The sequence below is a fragment of the Chamaea fasciata genome, unplaced genomic scaffold (genome assembly GCF_029207755.1).
Source record: "Chamaea fasciata isolate MVZ Bird 193981 ecotype frontalis unplaced genomic scaffold, bChaFas1.0.hap1 SCAF_1, whole genome shotgun sequence".
Lineage (NCBI taxonomy): Eukaryota > Metazoa > Chordata > Aves > Passeriformes > Sylviidae > Chamaea > Chamaea fasciata.
Window position 1 is genome coordinate 52319877 of NW_027094086.1, and position 27948 is coordinate 52347824.

The window sequence follows — 27948 nt, forward strand, 5'->3', positions numbered from 1 at the left end:
TCTTCAGTTATTTGATTCTGTGGTATTAGTAAGTGGAGGGTTTGGTAACCTCATGGTGCTGGACTCTGTGGAAATGCAAGAGAAAGGAGTCTTTCTTTGCCTGTGCAGTGGTCAAGAGAGGAAGGGAATGGGTGAAGGAAGGCACAAAATAGGAAGCAGACTTCCCAGGTGTTGTGTGATGCTCCAGAAGAGTCTGGTTCACTTCAGCACTGCAACATTGGCTACTGGGGAGTCTCGAGTCTCTGCAGGCCCTCTGCAGCCTCAGTCCAGCTGTGAGGAAATTACGCATTTTGTAACTGTTTGCCATGGGTATTTTAAGGAGAAAACATTGGTTATAAATTTGTTTTTCCTCTTCAGTGCTTATCAACTCAGGCTGATTGAAAAAGTCATTTTCCTTAGTCTGCACCAGCTGAGTAGACACTGGTGAATTGCAGCCACCATGCTTATTTTCCTGCTCCACATGACCATCACCACAGGAGAAGCTGCCTGTTGTAGGAGCTGTAATCACAGCAAGCCTTGACCACCCTCTCCAAACACTGAAGAACTGGATTTGCTGCATCGTCTAGAGCACGATATGCTCATGTCACACAAATGACTACAGCTGTTGGATGTTGGCTTCCAATTTCAAAGCCTCCAGCCCTCCTGCAGAAGGGCAGGCACTTTCTGGCTTTGGGAGGTTAACAAACTCTACCATTCCCCAGGAGCTCTGGAGGTCAGGCTTTCATCTGGATGCCTTGATGAATCAGGCTGCCTCCCCCACCTTTCTCTTCTGTCCCTCTTTTCCTGGGGACCATGGAAGGACCATGAAATGCTTTGATAATTAAGCAGGGAAAATTTCCACAACCTATAAAACATAAAAGGTAATACTAAGCCAAATTTAGCTCTCAAATACCTTTCAAATAACTTGTATTTAATGCATGGTAAAGGTGCTTGGTCATTGCTCTTGAACAAACAATCTCAGAGGCTGGTTTATAACCTTGTGTGTCCAGGCCCACTGTAGCCATTCTGAGAGCATTCCTTGGTTCAGGTTTCCATTGTAGACTGCAATGTGGGAACCAGAAGAGGTAAAATAAGGAGCTGACCTGAAACTTTGCCCAAACCACAGACTGGACATAAATTGTTCTTTTGAAATTTGAAATAATTTTTGCTTGTTTATATAATCCTTCTCAGTCAAGAATGCAAGAAATTTGTTAAAGATTGGCACTTGCAGCAGACAGAGAAAGAAATTTGCAAGTCTGGAAAAGTTTGGAGAATAGCCTGAATAGTGTTTAGAAAACGACAGATGGTGTTTGGTGGATGGTGTTTGGTAGTAACTATGTCAGATGAGTTTGGTTAGAAATCATAAGAAAGCATTCACAAAAGTCAGTGGCACCTGCTGGGCTCTTCAAAACTTTGAACGCAGGACAAATTCATAGAAACTGAACATGGACTTCAAATTTAACTCATCATGTTTCCCATACCTCTGCCATGGGTGGAAATGGCTATCCTGAGAACTTGTTTTATGGCTGGCCTATAACTGAATTGAAAACTGCTCTTAATTTTTTGGGCCCATCATTTTTATGGGTAAAGTGACATGTTTGGCCCGTTCAGCTTTACGCTAGCCCGTGCTTGGAAGGTAGTCACACCCCTGCACAGCAAGGAGCTACTCACCAGCCTCTGGGTCAGTGTACAAAGGGGCCCAGAAGAAGCAACGGAAGTCCTTGAGAGGTAGAAGCAGCCTCAGACATTTGGTCACCTCCTTTCATGTTCTAAGTGGTGGAAAAAAGCCACCAGCGCATTTAGAACTTCCTTTTTTCAGCTCCAGTTCAGCTCCAGCGGACAGTCTTTGCTGTCAGGAGGAAATTTGCTTTGTAATGGGAATACCACTGATGGGCTAGGATATTTGGGGGCACAGAAGGTTCCAACTATTTTTTTTTTAAAGAGCAAGGTTCCAAATTTTTATGAACTAGCCACTACCAGCCTTGGGTTGGAGAGTGTGGAGCTATGGTAAGAAGATGAGAGCATTACAATGATGAGGAACAGAGGTCTGAAGTGGAGGAATCCAAATTAGAAAGATTAGGGAAATAGCAGATATGAGGCCAGGAATTCTGGCTATTGAGATGTTGGAGTTTTTCTTCTCCTTACTCTTAATGAGAGACTTCTCAGAGTAGCCCATGTGATAACTTGTTTCTGTACTTAGATGACTTGTTTCTGTAATTAGATGTTTGCAAGGCCAAATTAAGGTGTGAGTTTTAAATTCTTAAGGTTTATGTTGTTCGAAATCTGTTATTGTTGGAGTCTTTTTATGGTGCTTCCAATAATAACTTGCTTCAGATTTCCTCACTGCAGAGCTGGCAGCAGGCGTTCCCAGTGAAGACCAATGTTGTTTGCAAAGTAGAGGTTCACTCCCTTAGCTTTAGGCTGACTAATCTGCCTAAAATAATCATCTATGTTATAACATCCTGGCTTGATAATTCAAAAGCAAAATGCAATTCCCTCTGCCTTTAAAATTAATGTTGTTATTTTAGGAAAGGTTATACCAGTGTCAGGATCAGCTCTTGCATGTTTACCGAGTTAACACTGTGTAAATTCCAGAAAGAGTGCACTGAAAGGAAAGCCTAATTAACTCAGCATTTAGTTAGACTATAATGACTGGACAAGATTAATATGTGAGTCAGCCTTTATTTCCTGAAGCATCCATTTATTTCTGTGTTTTAAGAGGCAGGTACCATATTTCCGTGAACCAGCAGCTGCCAACTAAATCTCTAGCTGTGCCTCAGTAAGCTGCCAGACATTTTTAGCAGTGAATTTCAAGTGAGATGAAGCCCTGGGAAGGCTTTTTACTAGGGAACCTCGAGTGTGTGAGTGAGACTGATAATGGTTTATTTTTAAAATGAAACATTAACAGAGATAAATATTGTGCTCCAGGTGCTTGTTGAATGACTGCAACCCAGGGGTTACAGTCAGAAGCCTAATGCCCCAAATAATCATCAAAGCTAGCTGGTACTTCTTACATGTATGCTCAAGCACAGCCATTTAGCCAGGGAGACTTGTTCTAAAGACTATTAAGTGAATTTGGGGGAAAAATGCATTGCAGATGTCTTTCTTTAATTAAAAAACCCAGGAGCTTTTTGCTGCAGTATGTTGAAGGACTGGAGGTTAGGACCTTTTACATCCTCTAATATAAGTTATTGCTTCATCTTAAAATGAACTTCACATGCTTCCAATGATCTTAGGTCATTTCCTCTAGACAGAAATCAGCATGGTGTCTAATATTCTAAGTGAGGATAATTAAAAGTAGGGCCAGGCATAACACAGTGAAAATCCTGTCCTAGTTAATTTTAAGAAGCAAGATGGTAAAGAATTTAATTGAACATAACGTATTTCAAAAGGTTTGGAAATGAGTGTTGCATAAAAAGGAAATTGCAGTAGAATTGCAAGCATTTTCTTTAAAGTTTTGTCAATAAAGCCCTACAGGTATAGTAACTTAAATTTGCCTGTGCCTATGTACTTTTTACTTTTGAGATCTCCAACTAATCAAAGTTTGTCACACTTTGATATAGAAACCTTTCTCCTTGCACTGAAGACACTGCCAAGATTTCCATGTGTTGATATATTAAAATCAGACACTCTTCTCTTATGTAGTTGGAAAATGTCAAAGTGTTTTAGTGCTGATTTCAATAGAAATGTTGGTCCCAGACTCGGGTCTGACACCTGATGGATCCATACAGAAGATAGGCTTAGAAGCTTAATTTCCATTTCCCCCACCTCAGACCCCAATCCTGATCTCTGTTCTGGAGCAACATAGAGAGCAGGAATGGAGCCTCCCAACAAATTAGCAATAACTTAGCATAGACAGATACAATAATCAGTTAATAGGTTTTTTAATGTTATGAATTTTCCTCAAGTGTCAAAAATGTGTTTATTTTGCTCATTGGTTAGAAACATTATATATCCACTTCGTGGACAAGTGGACAAAAAATACACGGCTCAGATGTCACTTTACACTTTTCATCTGAGTGTTTTCATTTGCTGAAAGCATAAACAGAGAGGATCATTCAGCAGAATTTCAGTATCACTCAGCTTTGATTAAAATCTTTGCTTACATTCTTTTTTTTAAACAGTCATTTTTATCTATGGAAAATCTTATGGAATTTAACAAATGATATACAACACTGCCATTTTATAAGGTGCCTTAAAATGTCACTATCTCTCTAATTACCATGAAATCAGGCATCTTTCCCTAATTCAATAATAGAATAATGAAAGTGAAGATATTTAACACAATATGTAAATTGGAGGGGTGTTTTGAAAAAAAGATTATGTTAATTAAACTTCCTTGCTGTACAAGTGTATTTAAAAGAGTGATCATTAATATCTGTGCTGGAATAAAATTTTCATTTAATAAGCTCTTGAATTAGAGATTTACCAGAGTAAAAATGTTGAGTAGTTGGCAATTGTAGCATACAGAATTGGCTACTGCTGTGGCTCTGATCTTGGCGTGGCTCTGATCTTGGCTCAGCTTTGCTCCCTGGTTTGAAGGAGATTCCATGTTTATGACATGCTTGAGATGTGGTAACATTACAAGCTGTGCTCTGCACAAGAGAAACATTAGGTTATCCTTCTTGTTCCTGGGAATAAAACATGTTGGATTTGTCAAGAAAACTAAAGTAAAGGTGCATGTGATGATGGAGATGAAGTGACAAATGGTATTCCAGTACGGATAAACACTTACAGGTCTGAAGCTGGGCTGCTGTTGCTCCAAGAACATTCTAAAACTGAGATTACTGCATTGCAGAAGCATAATACTGCAACTGTGTAGAAAGAAAACATCTCATTATCAGTTCAAATAAATCCTCTGGGTGAAGGAATAATTTTAGACATTTTCCAAGTGATGTTATCTCCCAGACTTTCTTAACTCATCTAGGAAAATGGACTGAAGTGTTGAGATACATAGCCTGGGAGCTGCGTATATCAGACCACAGATTTGAAAGATTGACAGCTGTGCTGTCCATACAGTCAGAGCAGAAGGGCTGCTCTGTGAGTTGAATTTGCAGGTCCCACTTTGTCCCTGTTTGAACAAAGCTCTGCTATAAGACAGCATGGTTTTGGACAAGGAAGAGCAGCAAAAACTTCGGGGCTTGATCCAGTGACATGCAAGTACTTTCAAAAGGCTGTGTGTTCTATGGAGTCCTGAGAGACTTGAGAAAAAGGCAGTAAAAAGTCACTGAAAGCTTAGACAGACTCCATGAAGAGCAAAGAGATTCAAGATTTGGAGACATTCAGAGAACAAATTTAAATTAAATTTGGAGTTGGGTTTTGGAAACCTAAAGATAGTAGGGACCCATCACGGCTTGGTTTCGGTGTGGTGGTGCTTTTAGTGGTTGTTTTTTTTTTTTTTTTTTTTTTTTTTTTTTTTTTTTTTTTTGTTTGTTTGTTTGTTTGTTTGAATTTTTTTTTTTACTTGTAGCTTGCAACATGTCAGCTTTGGTGGTGAACAGCAGGGAATACTAGAAGAGATAATGGCAGTATAGTAGCATACTCTTAACAAACCCACAAACTATTAAAAGTGATACATTTCCTTTTATGAAGTGTTCCTTGAGAGTCACCTCAGCAAGATATTCTGTGTGGGTTTCTTTGTTTCCTTTTGAATAGATAGAAATCATTATAAATGTCACAAACAGGTTAGGCAGCCTGAAACAGTTGGAATATCTCTCACAAGCAGCTCTGGCCAGTCTACAATTACAGGAGCAAATGCCCAACTCATCAGCTTAATTAAGATATAAACAGATCTTTATTTCATATCTTGTTTTGTTGGCACACCTAACCCAAGTCCTTATTTTGCTTCACCCAAAATCTCGACCCATACTGGGATCACCGAGATTACTCATCCTTGTACCCTGATCACCAGTGGAAGGAAATTTGGCCACATTTGAGTCTGGGAATTAAACCTATTTTGTTAAAGCTGTGTTGTGGAAATGATTGGCAGTGTGTTGTCTCTTTCCACTTGCTTTTATTCATGACAAAGCACTTCCATATTGGGACTTAACCCAGTTTTTCACATAGCTTCTTCACTGATGCCAATGCAGACTGGGAAACTATGATTAGCATCCTTCACCATATGTTTTCATCTGGTTTGATGTCCCTGGACTGTGGATTACAAGTGATAATGAGGCATCTTTTCTTCTGAAAGAAAATTTACACAAAAAGTGTAGTCAACAACAAATGATTAACTCATCATACATAGGCAGAAACCCCAAATTAAAAGAACTATTGGGGGTTCACACCCCAAAAAGCTGAGTGTTTGGCTGAAATGTTCTGTCTAACATTTTGAATTCACTCTTTCTGATTGATTAGAAGTGTTTTTATTGTGTTTATTGTGATTCTTTGATTTCAAAAAGATCATCTTAATGAATTTCACTTCATGTAATATCATGCAACATCTACTGTAAAATTGTAATTGCTACTTATTTTTGTTAACTGTTGCTGTATTCCTCTCAAATCTCTTCAAAGTCTTTAAGGCTCTGTTTGATAGCAATTTGTTAAAGTACAAATATTGATATCTATGCTACACTTTTTGTTTCCTTCATGATTTTCCTTTTTGTTTCTGTATCAGTAATCTCAGCCATTCTGGTCTTTCTGTGACCAATTAGTTCCTCATTGACAGAGATCACACATACAGCAAGACAGATTTTAACCTTTCATAATATTTTGGAAAAAAAAATGGATGGAGATGTTGATTCAGACCTGTAAGTGTTGAGAATGTACACATGATTATAGGATAACAGGGGTTCTCACCCTGTCTGTGCTGAAAGTATTCCAAGTGACTGCAGGCTTTGAATATATCCAGTTTCATCCCCAAAGAATGAGCCTTGAGTTCTGAGGTCTGAGCTGGAAAACATAATGGAAAGCTTATGAGAAGCTCAGTATGTAAACTAGAAATTCTTCATTGCTCATTTTTCTCTGCTGGAGGGTGGGGAAGAGGAAGAAGAAACAAAAGCCTGCAAAATGATATTGCAAACACTTGAGAAGACAATTGAAATCCTGGTTTCAATAAAATCCTTCAAAAGAATCACTTGGGCTACAGGGAATCTCGTCCCATATTTTGTTAGGAAACTGGAAACATAATATAGCCTTTAATTGATCCTGGTAACATTCCCCCAAAGAAGCTTGGACAATGTTGCACAATTTGTTTAGATTTCAGGTATTAGGGTGCAATAATTATCTTTGAAAAGAGCTGAACAATGCTGAATTGGCAGCTTCACTTGGCAAAATCCCCTTCATAAACGAAACAACCCTGAAGGTAGCCTTGTGGACGTTTTTGCAGATGAGTAAAGCTACTGATAGAAACTGTCTGCAGTTAACCATAAGGTCATATGATAATTAAGGTTGACCTCAAATCCAGCCTCCTGTTTGAAACCAGGTCATCTCTGAGATTAGTTGAGGCTGCTCTCAGGAATAAGGTCTTGAAAACTCCAAGGAGCTGATATTGTTATAACCCTACATGCTATAGTGGAGTTTATTTTGCACGGTAGTGTTTTTACCTGTTGAGCAGACATGCTGCCGGTGAGTGCACAAAAGAGAATCTCAGAGTATGATGCACATACAACTGGAAAGAGTCCAGATTTCCAGTTTCTGAGGTGAAAGGAAGAGGGAGGGAGCAGACTGTAGATTGTGGGGCTTGAAGGCTCCATAGTTGCAGTCTTGGAGCCATGCACCATTGTGGGCTGTTCTCTTGAGTGATACAACTCCCTTTAAATCAGTATTATTTATTCTCCTCTGGTCAGGCCTGTATTATGTGCAATACACTCGGGAGAAAACTGCTGAGGAGACATAGCATGGCAATGTTCTCTTCAATTGCTGGGATAAGTGTGGGTCTAGCAGGGCAGAACATCTGAGCCACCAGCTGCTGCAGCTGCAGGAGGGGTGCTGCAGGTCAGGGGCAGCACAAGCAGAGAGGGATCAGGCCTGAGGGCTGCAGCATCTCACCACCACACTTGTGGTTTCTTGTCATTGTGGACTGAACACATCTTTGTTCCATTCCTTTGCTTGGAGCTCTTTGCTGTTTTGCCAAACACAAGGAATGTTAAAAGTGATTAGTCAGGGACATATAACGAGCTCTTTGAATTCTTCTTGGTGACGTCTTTGATTTCTTCTTTAATCAAAGCTGAATTCATATCTTGGCAATTGCTGCAAAGCTCAGATCTTATGATCACATCACCTTGGTTTTTGCTTGAAAATAAAAGTGTCTTTCTTGACAAACAAGATAACATATTCTCAGGGTGACTTAATCTATCCCTGCTCTATTTAGGACTAAAATTTAATGCTTTCAGATCTAAATGCCAACATGAATGCTTTGTCTCTTTCACTAAACCACAATTTTCTTCCAACTTTTTCTTTAAAGTATATTAACTGAAGTTACTTCCAACTGTCCAGTCTACTGTTCATGCAGCTTGGGATGTATGTGATCAGTGGAGCTGAGCAAATGCAAAGGTGACAGCTGACTTTTTAGGCTAATATTTAAACTGGGCAATGAATAATCTGAAAAGTAAGATAAATTTCTTAGATGTTCTGCTTTTGGTGTAATTTGAATTTCTGTGGTCTCTTATTGCCAGCCTGAACTGACTCATTTGAGATTTGCCTGACATTTTTCTGGCTGATATGCATCTTAAAATTTTTCAGGGTTTTGATTTTTCTCTTGGCATTATTCTGCTAGTCAGACTTGAATTTTTATGAAGGAGGAATTTTGCTCCATAAAAAGGGAGGTATCATTTAGTTTACTAAGTGAGAGCAGTTACTACTCTTGGGTTATACCTACAGCATCTGTAGGGAATGTACTCCACCCTGTAGAGTTTTGAGAATGACCTCAAAAGCAGTAAACTCCAGGTCTAACTGCTGCTGCTTTACATGTGCTCTACAGAAAAGCTGAGGACAGCCCAGATGGTGTGCTCAGCCATGTGTTGAACTGCCAAAGAGGCTATTAACAACATGTTGGCTCTCTAGATGTCCTCCAGCACATAGTCCTGTCACAGTTTCAGAAAAAAAACCCCTTCTCATCAAGCATTTTGGTTTGCTCCCAGATTTGTTGCCTGCATGGAAAGTGTGCCTATGGCCAGGCATAGCCCTTAAGAATACTCAAAACTGTGCCCCAAAAACTAGTGTCTAGTTATTGAGAAAGTTCAAGGGAATTCTTTCCTACACGGAATAAATGCCTCAACAATATTGTAGCTTCTGCTCAATAACAGACACATCTGTGGCTTTCATTCAGCAGTTCCTGGCAGGTGCTGGAGTACACAATAAATTGTTATTCAATAGAGAAGAATTTGGCATATGAATTAAGGTGACCAGTTTCATAGCATTACCCAGAATAAATTTCCCACTGCATGACATACTCCCTTTGGAATGTTTCCAAAAAGGCGGCTGCAAATTTTCACTTAGCAAAATTTATCTATGGTGGGGCCTGTTCATTTTCAGAGATTTTAATCTTCACAAGCAACTTCCAACCTCTATGAAAAATTCAGTTGTTTACATAGATAATACTCTGGAACAGACCAACTTGTACTATCAGATTAATTTGCATTTAGATTGTGCCTTTCCAATGGCTCTGAAAGATATTGCAAATACGAATTAGCTTTCACACTAGGACTGTAGAAACCACTATTGCTGTCTTTTGGGGCTGGCAGAATTAGAGATGCTGTGACCTGCTAGCCCTTAATTCCAAGTCAAGATGCCCTGCAACTCAACCAGCAGAAATTCTGCCACTTATAAAACAAGCAATTGTTGTTGCTGATTAAAATGAATTGGGTTTGGTTTTTTTTCAGTATGTTGCTCTGGTGGGTATTTTGTTGAAAATATGGTATCATTTGTTGTGTCAGTAAAGACAAATCTACTGTAACTGACTGTGAGCCTTTCCTGTGCTGATAATTTAGCTTGAAGAGATGATGGTTAAATGATAACTTATGGCTTGCATTTTCCACATTGGTATTCAGTTTGCCACTAAACCAGTGTCAAGGCACTGTCTGTAGTATTACTTCAACCTTTTTTGTAGCAATTCTTTTTTAATCTAGTGTGTGCAAAGCAATACATTCCAATGACAAACCATCAGTACTGTGGTCTAGTTTTGGAAACTCCATTTGTTAAGCTGTAAAAAGGAGATGCAGAACAAGTTATCTGATAATTAACAGAGCAGCTGTTTCGGGAGGGATTGATTTTTTTGTTTTTAAGTCATAATCCTGCCTTATCTGAAAGTGAAACTATGTAATACTTGGAGAATTAACATACACACAATTCATAAGAGCATCTGTAACTTTATATTTGGCCTAGTGCAGTTTTGGTGTTTCCCAGTGCTTGCTAAATGTGGCCTAAGCAATTTGAAATGTTGTCAAGCAAATGTGAGAATTGGAAAGACAGGATGAAAAATATGTTTGGAAGTGCATGTTTCCTGTTTGATTTGTTCTTAATCTTTCTCATCCCTCTGTTTCAGTAGCTTCTTCTTGAGACTCCTCTCTCGTTGTATCTAAGCATCTTTTATGGAATTCTCTGCATGTTTGTCTGATTGTTCTTGGGATCCTTTTGCTTTTAGTCCCCATAACACTACATATCAAAGTGACACACAATTTTGTCATCTGCTATTTAAAAAGGACTTCAGAAGCTTGTGTTAACTCTGTCCCTTGATGGGATCATGTAAAATTTAACATTTCTCTGTTCACATTCTCCATCTTCATCAGAAATTGCAGATTTTTCATATCTGTCACTTACTGTCTCTTTTCCAAGCTTAATTAATTTTTTTTCTTTGTGGAGAAATTATTCTGCACTTCCTTCTATCCTAATGGGTTTTTTTGTACCTCTTCTATTTAAATATATCTCCTTTCAGTGACAAGCTCTGCCCTCATCAATCAAGCCACAGACTCATCACAAGTTTATACCACTATAGAGAGAACTGATAGAGATACATTACATTTCTAATTTCTCTATTATTTCCTGTAAGTTTGGTAGCCTCTAATAAGTTAATATTCTTAAAAACATACTTTTGTTATATATTCCAAATTTCTTTTGTAGATCCTTCTTGAATGATAATTAGCCCATCATTCTGCTTGTGTAGTTAATGTTAATATTGCTGATATATTTTACTTATCTTTTTATGGTGTGTACAACTGTCTGGCATCTTATTGATCAGTCATTCAGAAATCTCTGCAGTGCATTTTAATTTATAGGATGCTGAGAAATTTTGTATTATGAATAACCTTTACTAACTCTTTGGCTTCTGCAGTAGATCTGTTTTGGATAGGTTGAGAAGCAGAGATCAGAGAGCAAATCCTTCTCCTTGAGAGTGGCTGTTTATTTCAGCTTTCCTTTCTCTAAAAAGAAAAAAAAAGATTACTGATAAGATTCTCTCCAGATTTAATATGTTTCTCCTTTTCCATGACAACTTAGTTTCTTTACATTTCTCTTGAAGTGTTAAAAACTTTTTGGGAATAAAAAATAATAAATTAAACCAATCATTTAATTCACATATTTATTGTTGTCTTCAAAGAACTGCAATGCATCTAGGAAGCATGACAGCCCTCTATAAAAACCACTTTCTTCTTCTCTGTTGTGAGGTATTTATGGGTATATTTACTATAATGTTCCAACCAATCAGCCTGACATAGAAACCTAATTAATGGTCTTTAGTATCCTGTATTTCCTTGCTCCTGAGACCTGTTTATAAGTTTTGTCATCTGTGCAGCCTTCCTTTTTTTCTGGGCTGGGAGCCCTTTGAAGCCAATGAAGTGATAAATCACATACTTAGGAATTTGTATATTAGTTTCTCTAGGGCTGCTGGGTGAATGGCATCTGGTCTTAGAGATTTGCTACTGTTTTATTGACCTGCTCTAATCCCCCGCCACTGACACTTCATTTAGAGATTTCAGACTTGCTTCACGCATTAAACCTGTCTGAGCTTTTCCGTTACAAACACCAACTCAGATAATTAAATTAGTTTTTCTGATACAGCCTTGAACTTTTCTTTTACACCTCTGTTATTTATTAGTCATACAAACTCTGGCTGTGTTTGCAAGACTTTTGTGATTAAATGGAATGCCTGTAGCAAATTGTACTTCAAAATGTTTTGTGTTTCATTATGTTTTTGCATTTAATATATAAACTTTTGTACTGTTTTTGTTTTCTTCTCTTGGACATGATCTCCATTTCTGAGTAGTATCTTTCTACTTTTAAAAGCCTCCTTTAGTCTGCCATTTAACAATGCTAGATTGTTATGGTCTTGTTCAAAGTGTTTTTGAAGAGGTGGTACGTGTTTGCAATGAAACCTTAGTAAAATATTTTTAGATAGTCTCCTAGCTGACTTCAGGTGCATTACCCTTTTAGCAACTCATTTTTCTTTTACTCTTCCACTTTTATGCAGTTTCTTAAGTGATAATGGAATAGGTTTTCCCTCCTCCTCCCTTATTCCTACAAGGATCTTGAATTTGAATATGTTATAATGATAGCAAGCATGGACATCCTTTACAACAAATTTTGAAATGAGTCCAGCAGATTGTTTGGAAATGGGTAAAAAAGTGCTCCGCATTCTGAATGGTGATTCCAGATTTACTACAGTTCATTCTTCCATCAGTATGGCTTCATTGGTCGTATCTGGGTGATTTGTATTCTGACCTCACTGATTTTTCTTTCTTCTGTCAAAATTTGGAGGTGATTCGGAAGTGATTTTTAGCCCAGGTCTGGTTGTCTAATTTCATACATGAAGTTTAGGAGTCTTCATTTACTTTAGACTGCTCTTCATGTTTTCCTCCTTGGATGTCTTTGTCTTTATACCATACCTTCTTGTGGAGTGCTTTGGCAAAAGGATGCTATAGAGGTCCTGAACTATTGGGAATTGCATACCTTAGGGAGACTAGTTTACCAGCTGAGGACCTGCAGCCAGCATAAAAAGTGAAGGAAAGAGGTATTGGTTAGAAGGAAAGGGGAAAAGTTTAGAAATGTTTTCTAGTCATCCATCGAGGAAGAGATGAATTCCCAGGACTCAGAGAGCAGAAGAGGTCTGTGAAAATTACCAGAAAAGAAGAGACTGGGAATGGTCTGTCTTGAAAATAATTGCTTACATAGTGGTTTGATGAGGTTTTAATCCCATACTCTAAAAGGATAAGGGGCTCAAGGGACTGTTTTGTCTACATGTTTAGGGAGTGAGAAAATCTGGTTGCCTCAGTGGGGGATAGCTGCCATCAGAGGCCACAGCAACCCGAGAAAACCACTAATAACAACCTATTCCTAAAAGCACATTCATTTGTTTGCTTTTTCCTCTAGGATCAAATGGGGAAATTGTTTCTGACTCAATGAAATGTCTTGGATTTTTTTGTTTGATTGTGTGTTTCATCCTTGTGAAGTATTTATTCACTGAAATGAGATGATCCAAGTGTCAGGTTCTGACGGGCTCTTGAGTTCCTTCTTGACAATGTGACCTTCTGGCTTCCTGACCAGCTACCTAACTGATGATAGGAAACCAAGGAGGTGTAGAGAAGCCAGAGCTCCCATTTCCAGTGGTGAGCACCTTCAGTGTTTTAATGAGGGATTTGCTTCTGCTCCTGCCTCTCCCTGGCCTGTTGTGGGTGATCTTAAGTTTCTCAAGGTACGCTTCTTAACCTACCTCTGGCAGCTCCAGAAAACTTGGGCAGCTTCAGAAAACTGGCAGGGGATTCATTCCCCTTCTCTGCAGGGCTTCAATATTTCATTTTCCTGTTCCATTGACAAGCCAGGATTCCAGGAATATTTCTTAATGTCCCATTGAAGAGAAATTTTGGGGTCTGGCACCCCTCATAGGCAGTTCCACTGAGAATTCAAGAGTGAAACATATTGACTGGCATATTTGAGGTTTGGAAGGCTTCTAAGATGTATGGAGAAATGTTCCAACTGAAGTCAGTGCAGTGCGGGCCTGCAAACGGCATGTGGCTTGTGTGGCTGCTGCTGCTGTCAATGATCCTAGTGACAGGACATTGATGCAACTGGAAATGGGAAGGGGTGAAGGTTCTGTGCTAATACTGCTTGTTTCCCACTTTTCATCTGCACTGATAAGCTGGAGATAAAGATCTGCCCGTCACAGGGGAATATGTTATACCTTGCTAAAAAGAAAAAAAGGAAAGAGAGTGAGAGCGTTTTTTTTCCATGATTTTTAAATCTGCATGAGGAAGTAAAGCCATGTGCCTGGAGCAGCCTCCCTGCTGCCCCAGCACGTACACAAGCTGCAGAATCAGAGCATTCACAAAGGGAATGTTTTATTCTGCGGTCCCACAGGGCTCTTCCATGACTACAAAGCAAATTAATTTGGTTTGCAAAATTGTTATAAGCTTGTAAAGGCATGGGGGTTTCATTAAGTTGCCAGAGCAGCTTATAGTGCCATTAGGAGTCAGTGCTAGTATCTGTTCACCACTGTGGATGCAGTAATAATCTTTCCTCTCTTGGCTGCCCCTTAGCTAAAGGTGTTGATATAGGAAAAACATTGATACAAAGAAGAAAAAACTTCCTTGAGCATGAAAAAAAAATCTATTTAATGTGTATATTCTCTTTTTCCTCTTCTTTGGTAATCAGGTAAATGTGGTATGAGATTACATTTGGAAAAACACCTGTCCTAAACAGGCACATTCAGTTTGGATAAATGTTTTGATCAGTAAACGCACAATTTGCCTGTTTGAAGTAACCCCTAAACTTACGAGTAGAAAGTTAGGGGAAGAAACTGATATTTGTTCTTTTAGGCAGTTTACAACATTTCTTTGACAGCACTTTGTAGTTGCTCTTACTTCAGTTAAATCAGATGCTTTCTCCATCTGTTGTGAATGTGGGCCTTCCATACATGAAAAAAAAAAAAAAAGAAATGAGAAACAATGTCTGTGAGTGCATATATATATATATATACATATAAATTTGGTGCAAAAAGCCCCAAACATCCCAGCCAACTTCTGTAGTTTTAGGAGTGGGCAGAATTCTCGAGGCCGCACTTCAGCTATAAATTCTAACTGAGCTTAATTGAACACATTTTGATTTTGTGTTTTACCTCCAAAATCTGTCACTCTTGACAGGAGATGTAAAAGGACTGAGAAAATAGGTGTTTGCAAAAAGGAAATTTAATGCAGGCAGGTCTTTTTTTTCCTTCTTCTTCTCTCCTTTGATTTTTCCTTTTTATCTTTCTCTAATTGTGGAAGTCCATAATACCATAATATCCAATGATAATGATAAGGTCGTAGAAGGGCTCACACTGTGGTAGAATAACACGTCCTACTATTTTGGAAGTTATTTCTGTGAGAAATATTAATATATTAAAATCAAGAGGCGTGTGGTGGTTTTGCACTGTCTTGTATCTATTTTCCCTCTGATATTAGCTGAGCTCTGAGACGTGTAAGAGAAACTTGATTTTAATGGTGCAGTTTGTTCTCATGGGGATATTTTGGGGGGAGTCAAATACTTTCAGTACTTTTAAGATAGAGCACATACATTTTGAGCAGTGGAGAGTTCATTTTGAAGAGCTTAAAACTGATGGTCAGGCAGGAGCATCTGCAGGTGTTAAAGGTAGTTTTAATATTATGACCATAAGACGAATGATTTCCTATTTTAAAAAACCATTTATCAAAATACACTTTTAAAGGAATGCTTGGATCTTTTTGGTGAGGATAGGCCTCTGATCTCCCTTCACAAAGGACTATATTTTCTGTTTCAGCACCATGTAAAAAGTAAGTTTTGTATTTTCATGACATGTGCTACTTCTGAACATTGATCTGATATAAACTTTCCTCCTCAATTCTCTTTGGGATAAATTTGTCTTTTAATATAGGCTCTTCAACTCCCAAAATGATGAAGTGACATTATTTCTGTAGGTCATGGACAGCCAGGCCCTTACAGTCAGTAGTAACAAGCACTAGTAGACCTTAAGGTTCACCCTTCTAAACTGGAGTGGTCAGCAATGTGTATATATCTATATCTATGTATCTAATTTTTTTAAAGCTCATTAGAAAGGTTAGTATAGATGAAAAATAATCAGAAATTATTTTTATAACGTGTTCTACCACTTCCGCTCCCCAGTTTTTTCCCCCTTTAAAATGTTTTTGCTATTGTAAGTTAATAATGAAAAATGTAAATGAATAATTCCTAGGCAGATATGTAAAATATGAAAACCAGGACATTTTTATTCTGCTATGAATTAAAAGTACACCCTTCTGTGATCATTGTTATTTCACTCATGAAATCAACTACTGGTATGAATGATTGCTATTAAAAATCTGAGTTATTTTTTTGGGTGCACTCCATTTTCCTCTTGTTTTACCAGAAGTACATGCTCCAAATGAGCTGAAGAAATATTGAACTGCCACTGAGGAAAAAAAATGGGATTAATATTTGAATCTGTAATTGAAAATGTTAAGTTGCTTCAAGTAGTGAGTAACAGTGTGTGTGGTAACATGACTATTGATATTTTTCCCTGGTAAAGCTCCCTTCCTGCCCTCCATTTGTTTTCTGGTTGAGAAGAGGACTAACAAGTGTCAGAGGGGAAATCAATCTGCCTGGGTCTGAGAGACAAACACAACACCAGAAGAGGGGCAGTGCCCATCTGGACCTAAAGTTCACCTTTTGCGGTGGTGTCTCTGGCAGTGATGATAAACAAGGACATTAGGATGGGTAAGAGTTGGGCAAATATGTGTAATATTACCTACCCTCTCCCTTTTGAAGCCTTTCTACACCTCTGGAGGTGCCTTCAGTGCTGTTTTTCTGCCTCCAAAAGAGCTGTGTGCAATCTGAAGGGTGTGAACGAAGGGTTGATACAAGAGCAGTGAAGAGATTTTGCTTTGTTCTCTCTTCCTTTTCTCATTGTTCCTGACATTTCCATTTGCTTTTATGGAACCATCTATCATAACACCGAGGTCTTGCTCCAGAATGCTAAATGTTATTTCAGAAACTACCACTGTGTGTGCAGATCCAGGGTTGTCTTTCCCTATTGTGCATCGCTTCACAGTCATACACAATGAATTTCAGCTGCTGTGTTATTGCTCAGCCATTCCTTCTTGTTGGACTCCTTTGTAGTTCTCCACAGTCTGCTCACGTTCCTGTTCTTCTGCATAACTTAGTGCCATCACCTTAGTCTTTACCTCAGGCCTTGTACCCTTTTCTAACGTCTGTGTATATTAAATAGCTCATTTCTCAGTGCCAGTAAAACTGAACTGGTGACCTCCCTCTGTTGTGAGAAGTGACCACTTACTTATACTCCATTTCCCATCTTTTAATTGATTTATTCTCACAAGGGCTCTCCTTATCCTGCAGTCACTTTGCTTCCCCTGTCATGCCAAGCTAAAAGACTGTAAAAAGCTTGGTCTGTGGTTTCCTTTCTGTGGACCTACATGTTACCTCCAGAGTGTCCATCTGTCACCAGAGTCACAGATGCCCAGGCAAATCACCACTGCACGCTCTTTCCTCAGGCTTCCTCAGACCCTGCCCAGGTTTCCGCTGAAATCCACCACCTTTCTTCTTGTAAGACAGGCTCTCCCATGGTCCCATCCAAGGTCATGCACCCTGTTGTTTATTTGCCTGATGATTGAATCTTCCACCGATACAGCCTGCTTCTTCCTATCTGGTCTTTGATCTTCCCTTCACTTTAACTTCCTTTGAAAAAAATCTGTCCTTGGACTTACGAATGTAGCTTCCAGGAATTTTCTGTTTGGTGAAGCTTTGTTTTGAATTGGGAGAGGAAGGCCTCTTCTGTCACTTCCTCTAGAGACCCTTCCTAAGAGCCAGGTGCTGCTCCTGAGCACGCATCAAGCTCTCCCTGTGGGGGCTGGCAGCACACAAACCGAGATATGCTGTTTTGCAGGCACATGTTGGTGAGAGGGATTAAGACCTGTGGGGAATATTTTTATAAAACCACAAGATAAAAGGATAAACTAATCTCCAGGACTGGGTATTTCGTGCCTCCATATAGTTCTTTTGGACTCATTTTCATTGTCTAGAAGGAAAATTTTCCCATATTTTGTACAGGAGGCCCTTACAGGTTGTGGTATTCTGTTTGTACCATAGCCGACAGATTTCACCATGCCTTAGCAGTGCTTCCAGGCTATTTGAACCAATATGCAAGGCCTTTGAAACACAAAGGACTGTGATATATTCTGTCATTTCAGAAGACACTTACTAGCTTCCAGGTATAAAAAAATGAACTAGAGGGTTGGATCTTTGCTCAGAATGAGTTGGGAACTCCAGCTAGAGAACTGGATCTTTACTTTTCTTCTCTATTTGCACTAAATTTCCAAAGAGAATGTGATGGCATTCTTCGTTGGGTCTGGCAGAAATACAGGGTGCAAACAGCGCTTGATGAGCATCAGACGACTTATATAGGCCTTTTAAGAGCAGTGAAAAACAACTGAATTATTAAAACAGTACCTAGAAAAGTTTAATTCTTTTTTCTAGAGGAAACCCATCACTTCTATGTTTGTGTGCCAGACTGCTACGTATTTCTGAGCAAATATATAAAAGCCTAGTCAATGCCAGCAAATAGCTGGCATCTCTGCACTACCTAGTCTGATATGCAGCAGTGGTGATTTCCAGCTTAATTTAGGTCTCTGGTGACATCTTTCTATCAAATGGATACTACAAGTCAAGTAAGAAAATTTAAGAAATGTGATGATATGATGATTAAATTATTTAGTAGGTGTGTGTTCAATCTGCAGCAAAATATCTTTGAAATGTTAAATCTATGAGTGTTCCTGGATGCCCTTTGGGGGAGCAGGGGAAAAAAAAGGGCAGTCAGGCAGTTTGAAATGAAGCACTCATGCATACTTTGTTGTCAGCAATGATGCTGGGAGGGTTAAATATCTGTGATGGAGTTCAGCCATTGTTGGTAACAGGAAGCAACTGTACTTCTTATGAAGGTTGAAATAAAATCTAAACCATACCCAGACGCAGCTCTGAGCGCTGAGAGGATGGTCTCCAAGAACTTTTCCCTAGTGTGCTGATGAGTGGCTGTGACTTTCAAACCCCTTCATGGCTTGGGGAGCGACTATCATTAGCTGCCTACTCTTTTTGGAGCACACTGTAAGCTTTTGGAGATCTATGATCCTGCTGCATGTCTAATTTAGGGTTTTTTGTGGTTTTCTTTTATTTTTTTTTTTCTCCTTTTTTCTTTTTCTTTTATTTCTTTCTGTTGTTTCTTTTGGGGCTGGCTTTGAAATACTACCTCTGTGTGCAGGGTCTGGTTGAAGACCCGAACCTACTCAGCTGTAGGCTATACATGTGGGAAGAAGCAGGGAAGGCTTGAGATACTTCCCTTCTAAGAAATAAGGAAAAACAAAGCAAGGCAAAACAAAGAGCGAAGGGAAGAAGCTGCTGGCTGGGTGCCACCCTGAATGGCCTCGTTGTTCTTCAGCTCTCTGGACCTAATTAAGCGACTCCATTTCTAGAGGCGATGGCGAAGTCTAATGGCAGCAAACAGAAGATCACTAACACATGGGGCAGGCCTGTGATGTGGCTTTCTAGAATGAGAGATTGCAGTTGCTGGAGGAGGACAGAAAGGATGAGGAGTACAGGGAGCGGAGGCAAGGAGGTCCCTCTGCAGAGACAAAAGTGGCAGACACAGGGAGGAGTTTTGTTTCCTCTCAGGAATGCTGGGAAGAATCGGAGAGAGTTCAATTTCAAAGTCCAACAATGCAGCTATGGCATTTGTTTCCAATTCAACAGGAATGAGCGTATGGTTTGAACAATTCTTTCGAGGTTCCTGGCAGGGGGAATATAACTCATCTCAGCTGGCTGTTTTGGGAGATCAAATGACACAAAGATTTTCACTCAAAGCCTAAGATATCCTTCTGGCAGCCAGAGATCATGCACATCTTCACAGATTTGCCATTAGCTCTAATAGGGACCAAGAGCTGCGTGCTGTGTAGAAAACTGCTTGCTTACAAAACAATCTTATTACTGCCAGATGTTGGCACCCTGCCCACTTTTACATAATTCAGGCTTTTCTTTGCTCAAGATGTTACAATTTAAAGGTGCTTTAGAAGTTTTATTTTAAAAGGCTTGATAATACCATTTTCCTTATTCTTTTTTCCCCTTGCTCAGAGTGGCTCTTCTGCCAGCACATGCTGCAATCTGGTGTATGTGGTATACATTAACATGCACAACCAGGAATAGCAGAACTCCTTCTTAGCTCTACCTCTGGGTTGATTCAAACAAGAATAAAAATATCCATAAGGCCGTGCTGTCTGCATCCTGATGACTCACACACACCAAATACAGTGTGTCTCTGTATCTTTGTTTCAGACTCTGCCCCACATAGCAAGTATAGTGGTCTTTTTTTTTTTTTTTTTTTTTTACATGTTTTGCCTTTTTTTTTTTTGTTTTTAATACATATGAAACTTTAGGTAGTGCATTATTCTAAATGTCCAAATACTGATAACAGAGTCTTAAGTCAAGAAAGTGATATACCCCTGTAAGCAAACTTCTCCATGTGGCCACTGGGACTTTGACTTCATCCTTCATCTACAAATCAACTAATTGTCAAAGAAGTGTCATAATGAGCCTGTGACATAATCCCTATTGAATCTGGAGTGGGTTACCCAAAGTACGAATGAGCAAGAATTATTTTTACAAGATTATCCTGGTACGTTGCCAGAAGAATTGGAAACAGGGAGCTTCAGCTCTGCCTCTGAGCTTTTTGCTTTACTTGCTTCAGATCGGACAGAAGTGGCCTGGCTTGCCCAATTTAGCCTGACCGCCTAAAATGTGTGGACGTGTGGATCTAGGTGAGGCTGGTTATCAAGGCTCCCTTTATTGCCAGTGAAGAGAGAACAACTTTGAAAGCAAATTCATTCCAGTCAAAGGGAGGCAGGCCACGTGGGACAGCCTTCTCCAGAGGTCCCTGTACAGTGTGATGCTTGACACAGTTGTTTGTGCTGAGCTAATGACTTCAACTGTACATTTATCTGGGGAACAGACCATGGCCCATAATTTCTTTTATTATACAGTATTATTGTATTTCCTTCTCTATAGCCAGGAAATTCAACAGTGCTAAGAAAATTGTAGAGACTTAAAGGAAATCATGCGAAAAACAACATTGTACTTGTGAGGTTCTCCTGTAGTTCTATACCAACACCAGGATAATGCAAGTTTGGAAAGGATGACTATAACCCCTTTATTTCACTCTGTCTTTGGAGAAACAGTATTGTCAATTGCAGGATAATCCTATCCTGCAGTGTAGTCATGTGAGCTGAGGAAATAGTCTCCCCCCACTGCCACTCATATTTACAGTTTTGAATGAACCATTCTCACTCGGAAATCAGTTCCAGTGTGTTTTTACCATGCAAGTTCACAATTTTCTAGTGACATCTAAACCACTTAAAGTCCTGCCCCCCAGACCAAACATATCCCTTCTCATGCTTAGACTAAACACCACTGTTAGCAAGAGAATAAAGAAATGATGACAATAGTTGTAGGGAAGTATAACCAATGATAATTTATTGCCTTTCAGGTCCTGAGAGCCATTTTATGTTTTATCTCTTCAGTGTGTTTTATTTTCCTTTGATTTCACTCAGTGCAGAGGACTTAATTAACAAAACACTGGCCTGAAGACATCATAGTAATTAGAACATTATAAGTGATATGAGTGTCTTGAAAAAGCAGAATAAACCTTTCTCCCTCTCTCTTTTAGTGGACAAGTAGTTGAGATGGATAGCTTGCTTTTTTTTTTTTTTTCCCCCCCTTATGGCTGTGGGCTAATAGAATCTGTTTGCCCCAAATGGGATGTTTTTTTCCATGCTCCCCTGTTGCTGTGCCTGTTATGAGAGTCTCTGAAGGCCAGTTTGTGGTTAACAGGGAGGACTACACAGTTAATTCTTTTTCCTGTATATGGAAGTATAATTTTTATCTCTCTTAGAGTCTCACCTGTAACATAAGAGTATAAAATGTTTCTCCTGCTTCTGAGTCTGAATTCCTTGCCTAATATTAATTACATGCTGTGCTGAGAGTTGTATGATCAGATGTTGCCCATTTTTTGCTGGCTGGGGTAAAGACTCACTGTGTTATGTTTCCTGGAGGAGTTAGCTGCTAATAAGGTCCAGTTGAAATTAGTCATTTTTATCTTCTTAGATACATCACTATTTGGAAATCCATTTCGGTCTGACTTAAATGAAAACACATTGCTTTATGATTCCATATAAAACAAATTGCTTCAGAAAATTAGGATTTATAAGTAAGCAATAATTTGTTTTAAAATGCAGGCATTTCAATACAGATTAAACAGTGTATTTCTGAGATTTTCTTTTGATATTTTTTTCCCATTATAAAAGGACTATTTTTCTGAGATGTCATGACATAGCATAAAAATAACATAAAAAATCCTCCCAAGCCAAAATTCCCTTAAAATCAGAAATTTTTTTGAAGCAAAATAGTCATGATATTTCTCTTTTAAAAGTGTTTTCACTGGAATAAATGCATTTTTCAAAATGTCTAACAAAAGCAAGAACGTTGAAAACCTTTGGGTGATTGCAGCTGGCAAGAGTTTGCTTTCAGGGACAGACACTGCTTAGAAACAGAAGAAGAAACACAGAGTTGTCAACCAACTACTTCTGCTACTATTGAAGAACTATTGAATGAAATGCTTTGTAGGGTTTTTTTTTTTCCTTTCCATAAACCTTGTTGGTTTTCAACAGAGAAGACAAGACGTGTTGCAGCAGGCATACATTTGGCTGTTCCACTGCAAACATGAAAACAAGCAGGTTGAAATCTGCCAGTCTCTTTTTTCCTCTGGGCTCTCTGTTTCCCAAATCCAGCTGCACAAATTGTCCGTGGGGTGTGCATGTGCCCACATGCACACGGAGGGAATGACAGCTCTGTCACGTTATCTGGAGCATTTCCCACCAGGTAGTGCTGACAGGAGAATCTCAGCCGTGCTGGTAAATCCACATGTACATACGTAACTGAGGAAAGGGAAACAGAATATCACTGGAGATGGCCTGGGGAATATCTAGCTCGGAGCTTTAAGCACGCCACTTTTAGCCCATGATATTAAGAATCAGTCCATGCATTGCTGCAGGAGGACACATGCATAGTGTTCTCACATAAGTGATGGGCATTGGTTATTCTCTGACGGAGAAGTTCTGCAGAAAAAAACAGCCATTATTTTCTTAATATTTGGGGGTTTTTTTTCCATTCACTTTCAAGACTGTTTAATAGGTCATGACATTGCTTTCTGAAAGGAGAGTAGTGCATTGAAGAAAGAGAGAAGGGAAAATAATTCCATGTTTTAATATTGAGCATCTATTTGATCCTTTAGTTTTCGTGCACTGCCAGTCATAACATGGACGTAAATAATGGTTAGCAAGTTCTAGTGTAAGATTGTACAAGAACTGTTTAGATAATTTGGTGAAATGACCTCTAGAAAGGCACTTTGATCATGCAGGAAAGCAATCAGTTAAAATTGCATAAGCTTGCTTTATTTTATCCTTACAGCAAAAGAGTATGAAGAAACACAAGCCTCTATTCAAAGGATCATTTTAGGTAGCATTTCTGAAAAAGCCTTTAAGATTTCCAAATCATTAGTTTTCCACAATGATCTGTGCTTTCCTGGTACTGGAGCCTAGGGTCAGTATCTTGTGAGTCAGGCAAATGTTGAGTCATTTTCCAACATCCCATACTACCTACCTACTTGATCTTATCCCAAATCACAACTGAGCTGGAAAAAAAATAAAATCACACAATTTGTTGAGGAGAAAGACTTAACTAGGTTTCACATGCTGAAGTCTACTAGTTAGAGGGGTTTCCTGACGTGAATGATGTTACCATGAGCAATTTTTAGTTTTTGATTTTTAGTTTTGTCCTATGTAAAAGGGCAAAAACTTTTCAAGCTCTGTCAGCAGCATCTTTTTACAAGAAAGAAGTGGATTTTTTTTCCTTTGGGGCCCCTGAGTAGCAAATTGCCTGTGTGACATGCAAATAGTGAGATGGGTTGGAAAGCAGAGCGTGTAATTACACTGGGCTTGGCTGGGCCAATTCCTTTCAAATTGGGAAACTGTGGCTGGGCAGTGGATCATTGGATGACACAGGTGCTCTGAGCACTCTTCATAGATTTCAGTTTCTTTACTCTTTGTAGGTTAACAAAGGAGTAAAAGCTCCTCAGTTGACAGGTAAAATGAGCAATGGTGAATCTTAGTAGTGCTAAATCTCCCACGCCTTATATTTTTATGTGGTCTTTTGAGATGGCAATGTCTTTTTGCAGTTTTCTCCTGAAATAGAGAGGTCTTCTGTGAATCTTGGAAGAAAGGATGGGGGCCTTGGTGCAGGGTATAAAGAAGTATCATAGCTTCAGATATTACAAATGAGAAACTGGTAATGGAATTGGTCTGCCCGAAAGCAAACGTTTACCTTTTGGGCACCTACAGCAGACACTAGCCATCCAGGCACCAACCACCCATGGAAACAAACACTCTTTAGAGCACAGCCCACATTTTTCTGGATGGCCCCCAGAACACCTCCTTAGGTTGAAATGACTCACAAGACAGCTACCTACACAGGGACTGACAAATCCCACCCTTTCCTCGGCTGACTCCAACACATATTCCAAACACACATAGAAATCATGCATGCCGACCCTCTCTTGGCAGTGTGCAAGCTCTCCCTTGCAGAGATGCTTGCAAAGAGGAACTGGGGACAGTGGTTTGCTCTCTAGCCACTTGGTGGTGTATGTCCATCTCACTCTTCCGTAGTCCAACGCCTTGGGGAGAAAACATATCAGTCAATGAAGGCAGCTAAATGTGAGAGGGAAGAAAGGTTGGTTGACTGAGACTGACATACTTTGTCCACCAAAATATGCTTTAGCTGCTGGTGCTGTTCAGAGCCAATCCACTTTGGAGCAAATCTGAGGCACCCTGCCAGGGCTATTTGCCCCATTCATGATCCAACACAATCAGGCTTTCCAAAGGATTTGTCTACCCCACTGGAAAGCATAAGAATATATACCAGAAAGTACCAGCACCTATGTGTGGGGTCCCAAAGTAATAACGAATCATGCTGGTCCAGATTGTGTTACCCTGAATCTGGTAACTGCAGTGGGAATATATTCAGTTTCTTGGGATAAGATTGGACTGGGTCTTTTATTAAAAGTAGTTATGCAGTTGCTCATTCCTTCTGTTTTTATACTAAGCAGTAAATTTTGAGTGAACAGATGCATGTGTGTGAGAGATGTTATTCTGTTCAACAATTAAGAGGAGACATCAGGCAGATATATAGACAACCCCCTCAATTTGTTGTCTTCACTATCAGAACCAGGCTCTGATGTTGGTAATTGATGTAACAAACAGACTGAAGCTGAGACAGAAGAGAACAACAACAAAATCACAACTCCAGGCTCTTTGAATGACACCTAGACTAGTGACTTGTGCTCTCTTACTCTCAGTGGGATTTGGCTTTTAAAGAGGTATTGCACTGAACTGAAATGATACGAAAAAGAGGAGCTTTCAAATTTAAGATGTGCAGGAACTTTCTTAATCATATAGTTAGGTGTTCTCCCTCAGAGTAGAAGTAAGTAAAAGGTTGCACCAAGACCAATAATTTTAGTCTGACCTTTCCTTCACTTTCCCATGATACTTTCAGTTGTCTGTGACTTTTTGGGTGATGTGCCCAGACCTCATCCTGACAAGGAGTCAGGATTCAGCAAGGGTTCACACTAGGATCTGAGAGTGTGAAGTACTCTTGGATCCCACAGTCTAGACATAGCTCCAGGGAAGGTTTCCTTTCCACTTGTTTTTGAGTTGGTTTGTTTGATTTTTTTGTTTGCTCCCCTTCTCCATTTTTGTATATTTTGAACTCTGAATTGAATTACTATAAGTTATGTGAGCACTAGTGCTTGATTTAAGTGACCAGTTTGGGACAACGTGGTGTCTTGATCTCACAGTGATCAGTGAAGGAGAATACACTTAGAAACCACCCTCGTTTCACTCTAATTGTAGGCAAGTGTAATTTTGCCCTTAGATTCAGGTCAAACCATGAGGTCTGGAGGTGTCTCTCTTATAGCTGTGTCAGGTAGGAGTCTGCACGTATTCAAGGATCCATTCTTTTTGAAACCAACACCTTCTCATTCATCTTATTGCACTAGTAATATAATAGGAGCTCCTGTGATTTGTTAATGCACAAGTTGCTAAAACACTGGCAGCTCTTTTTCCCAGTGCATGTTTAGTGTGGGCAGACAAAGCCAAGCCATGGCAAGCAGCAAAACTGAGGAGGATCCTTCATTACCATTATATTTTCTTACTACTGTCTGAAGAACAATACAGAGCATGCTGCTTTTACATGATGAACAGAAAACAGTGTAAGAACCCGACAGCTGTAGTTCAGAAATAGCCCTTTAAAGACTAAACAAGAGCAACCTGACAACATGATTTTTGCTAGGTACTGCACACAACTCTCTGATCAACTTTATGCCTTGTGAGTTATGCATGGTAAAAATATCTAGATGTGTTTTCCTCATTCGTGTTCCCAGACAGCTGGAGGCTAGATAATAATACGGCTTTAAATACAATAGTAACTCCCAGCAGTGCCAACATTAATTTTTCTTCCTTATAGCACATGGCTTTGAGTGCTTAAATGTTTAAGAACATTTATCTTTTGGATGGAATAAAAAGTGATCCTTTTTAAGTAGCACTGACTGTCGTGTTCTCCAAACAGAATAAACAGCCAAGATCTTCTGGCACAGGAGGCTGAGAGTAAATTTGATCTTTGGTGTAATAATATTAACAAGTAAAAGCTTATTCTGCTGTTATTTATTATAGATGGTGGCATACATAGATAGCAAAGTGTGACTAAATAATTTAAACATCCCATTGATACAGATGTATGGATAGAGCTGATGACAGAGCACTTAGATCTAGGGTTGTGTTCCTTCTTAAAATTTCATCTTCCAACTTTTACTTATTCTTCTTTTTAAAACTTTCACATGTTTACACTGTGTGAGCAAGGGCAAATTTATCTGTTATGTGTGCAGTGGCTGCGGAGAATCAGCCAGTGTCATTGCAGAATGCTTTCTAAAGCATCTCACAGCTACGACAAAGCATATTTAGCAGTCTGAAAAATCAATACCTTTAAAAAAACACATTGGAAAACCTTCACCTCCCTCAAGGGTTTTTATTCTATCAGAAAGGCAATAAGGTTATGTTATAACCTCTTAGACTTTTACTAATACCAGGAAAACTAAACAGATATCAATGCTGTGTTCTTTGAGGAGAAAAAGATGACTTGAGCATAAATATTTTTCACTTAGATTTCAAATCCTAGATAAAAGCAGAAGCTTCTAGAACTGCAGAGTGTTTTGACAACAGAAGGTGTTTCTTCTAATTAAGATTGTCCTATGCAAGGCAATTTTTCAGTTTGATCAGTCTGAAATATGTAAAGCATAAGTCAGCATTGGGAAAACAATAACTATATTTTATTACAAAATTTTGGCCTTGGATAACAGTATTTCCTGTCTGCTACTGAGGAGAGGAGCCAGAATTGGGGAAAACAATTGTAGGACTGCTTTGCACAAGGGTCTGCTTCCCCAGTCATTTGACCCATGCCCAGCTGGAGATTGGAAGGGATCACAGACCAAAACAGTGAAAGAAAGAGGGATCTTCACAATGGTAACCATTATGGAACAGTTTGTGCTTCCTCAGAGATCAGTCTGGGATACTGCAGCAACACATGGCCAGGTGGATGTAAGGTTTTCTTCCATATGGCTTGTCCTAGTTTCCCTCCTAGGAAACTTGGGCATGGGTAGGAACTGCTTTGTCCTGGCTGATTCCCAGCCAGGTTAGCTGGGGACAAGTACATAGGGTTCACCCTAAAAGACAAATCATGGTTTGGTCAAAAGACCTACTAGAAATGCCTCTTCCAGCCTGGCTTTGCAGGGAGCATCAATGTGGACTTGGGGTGTGTACTGGGGGAAGTGCTCTGATGGTGAGGACTCGGAGCTAATGTTACCTTGAT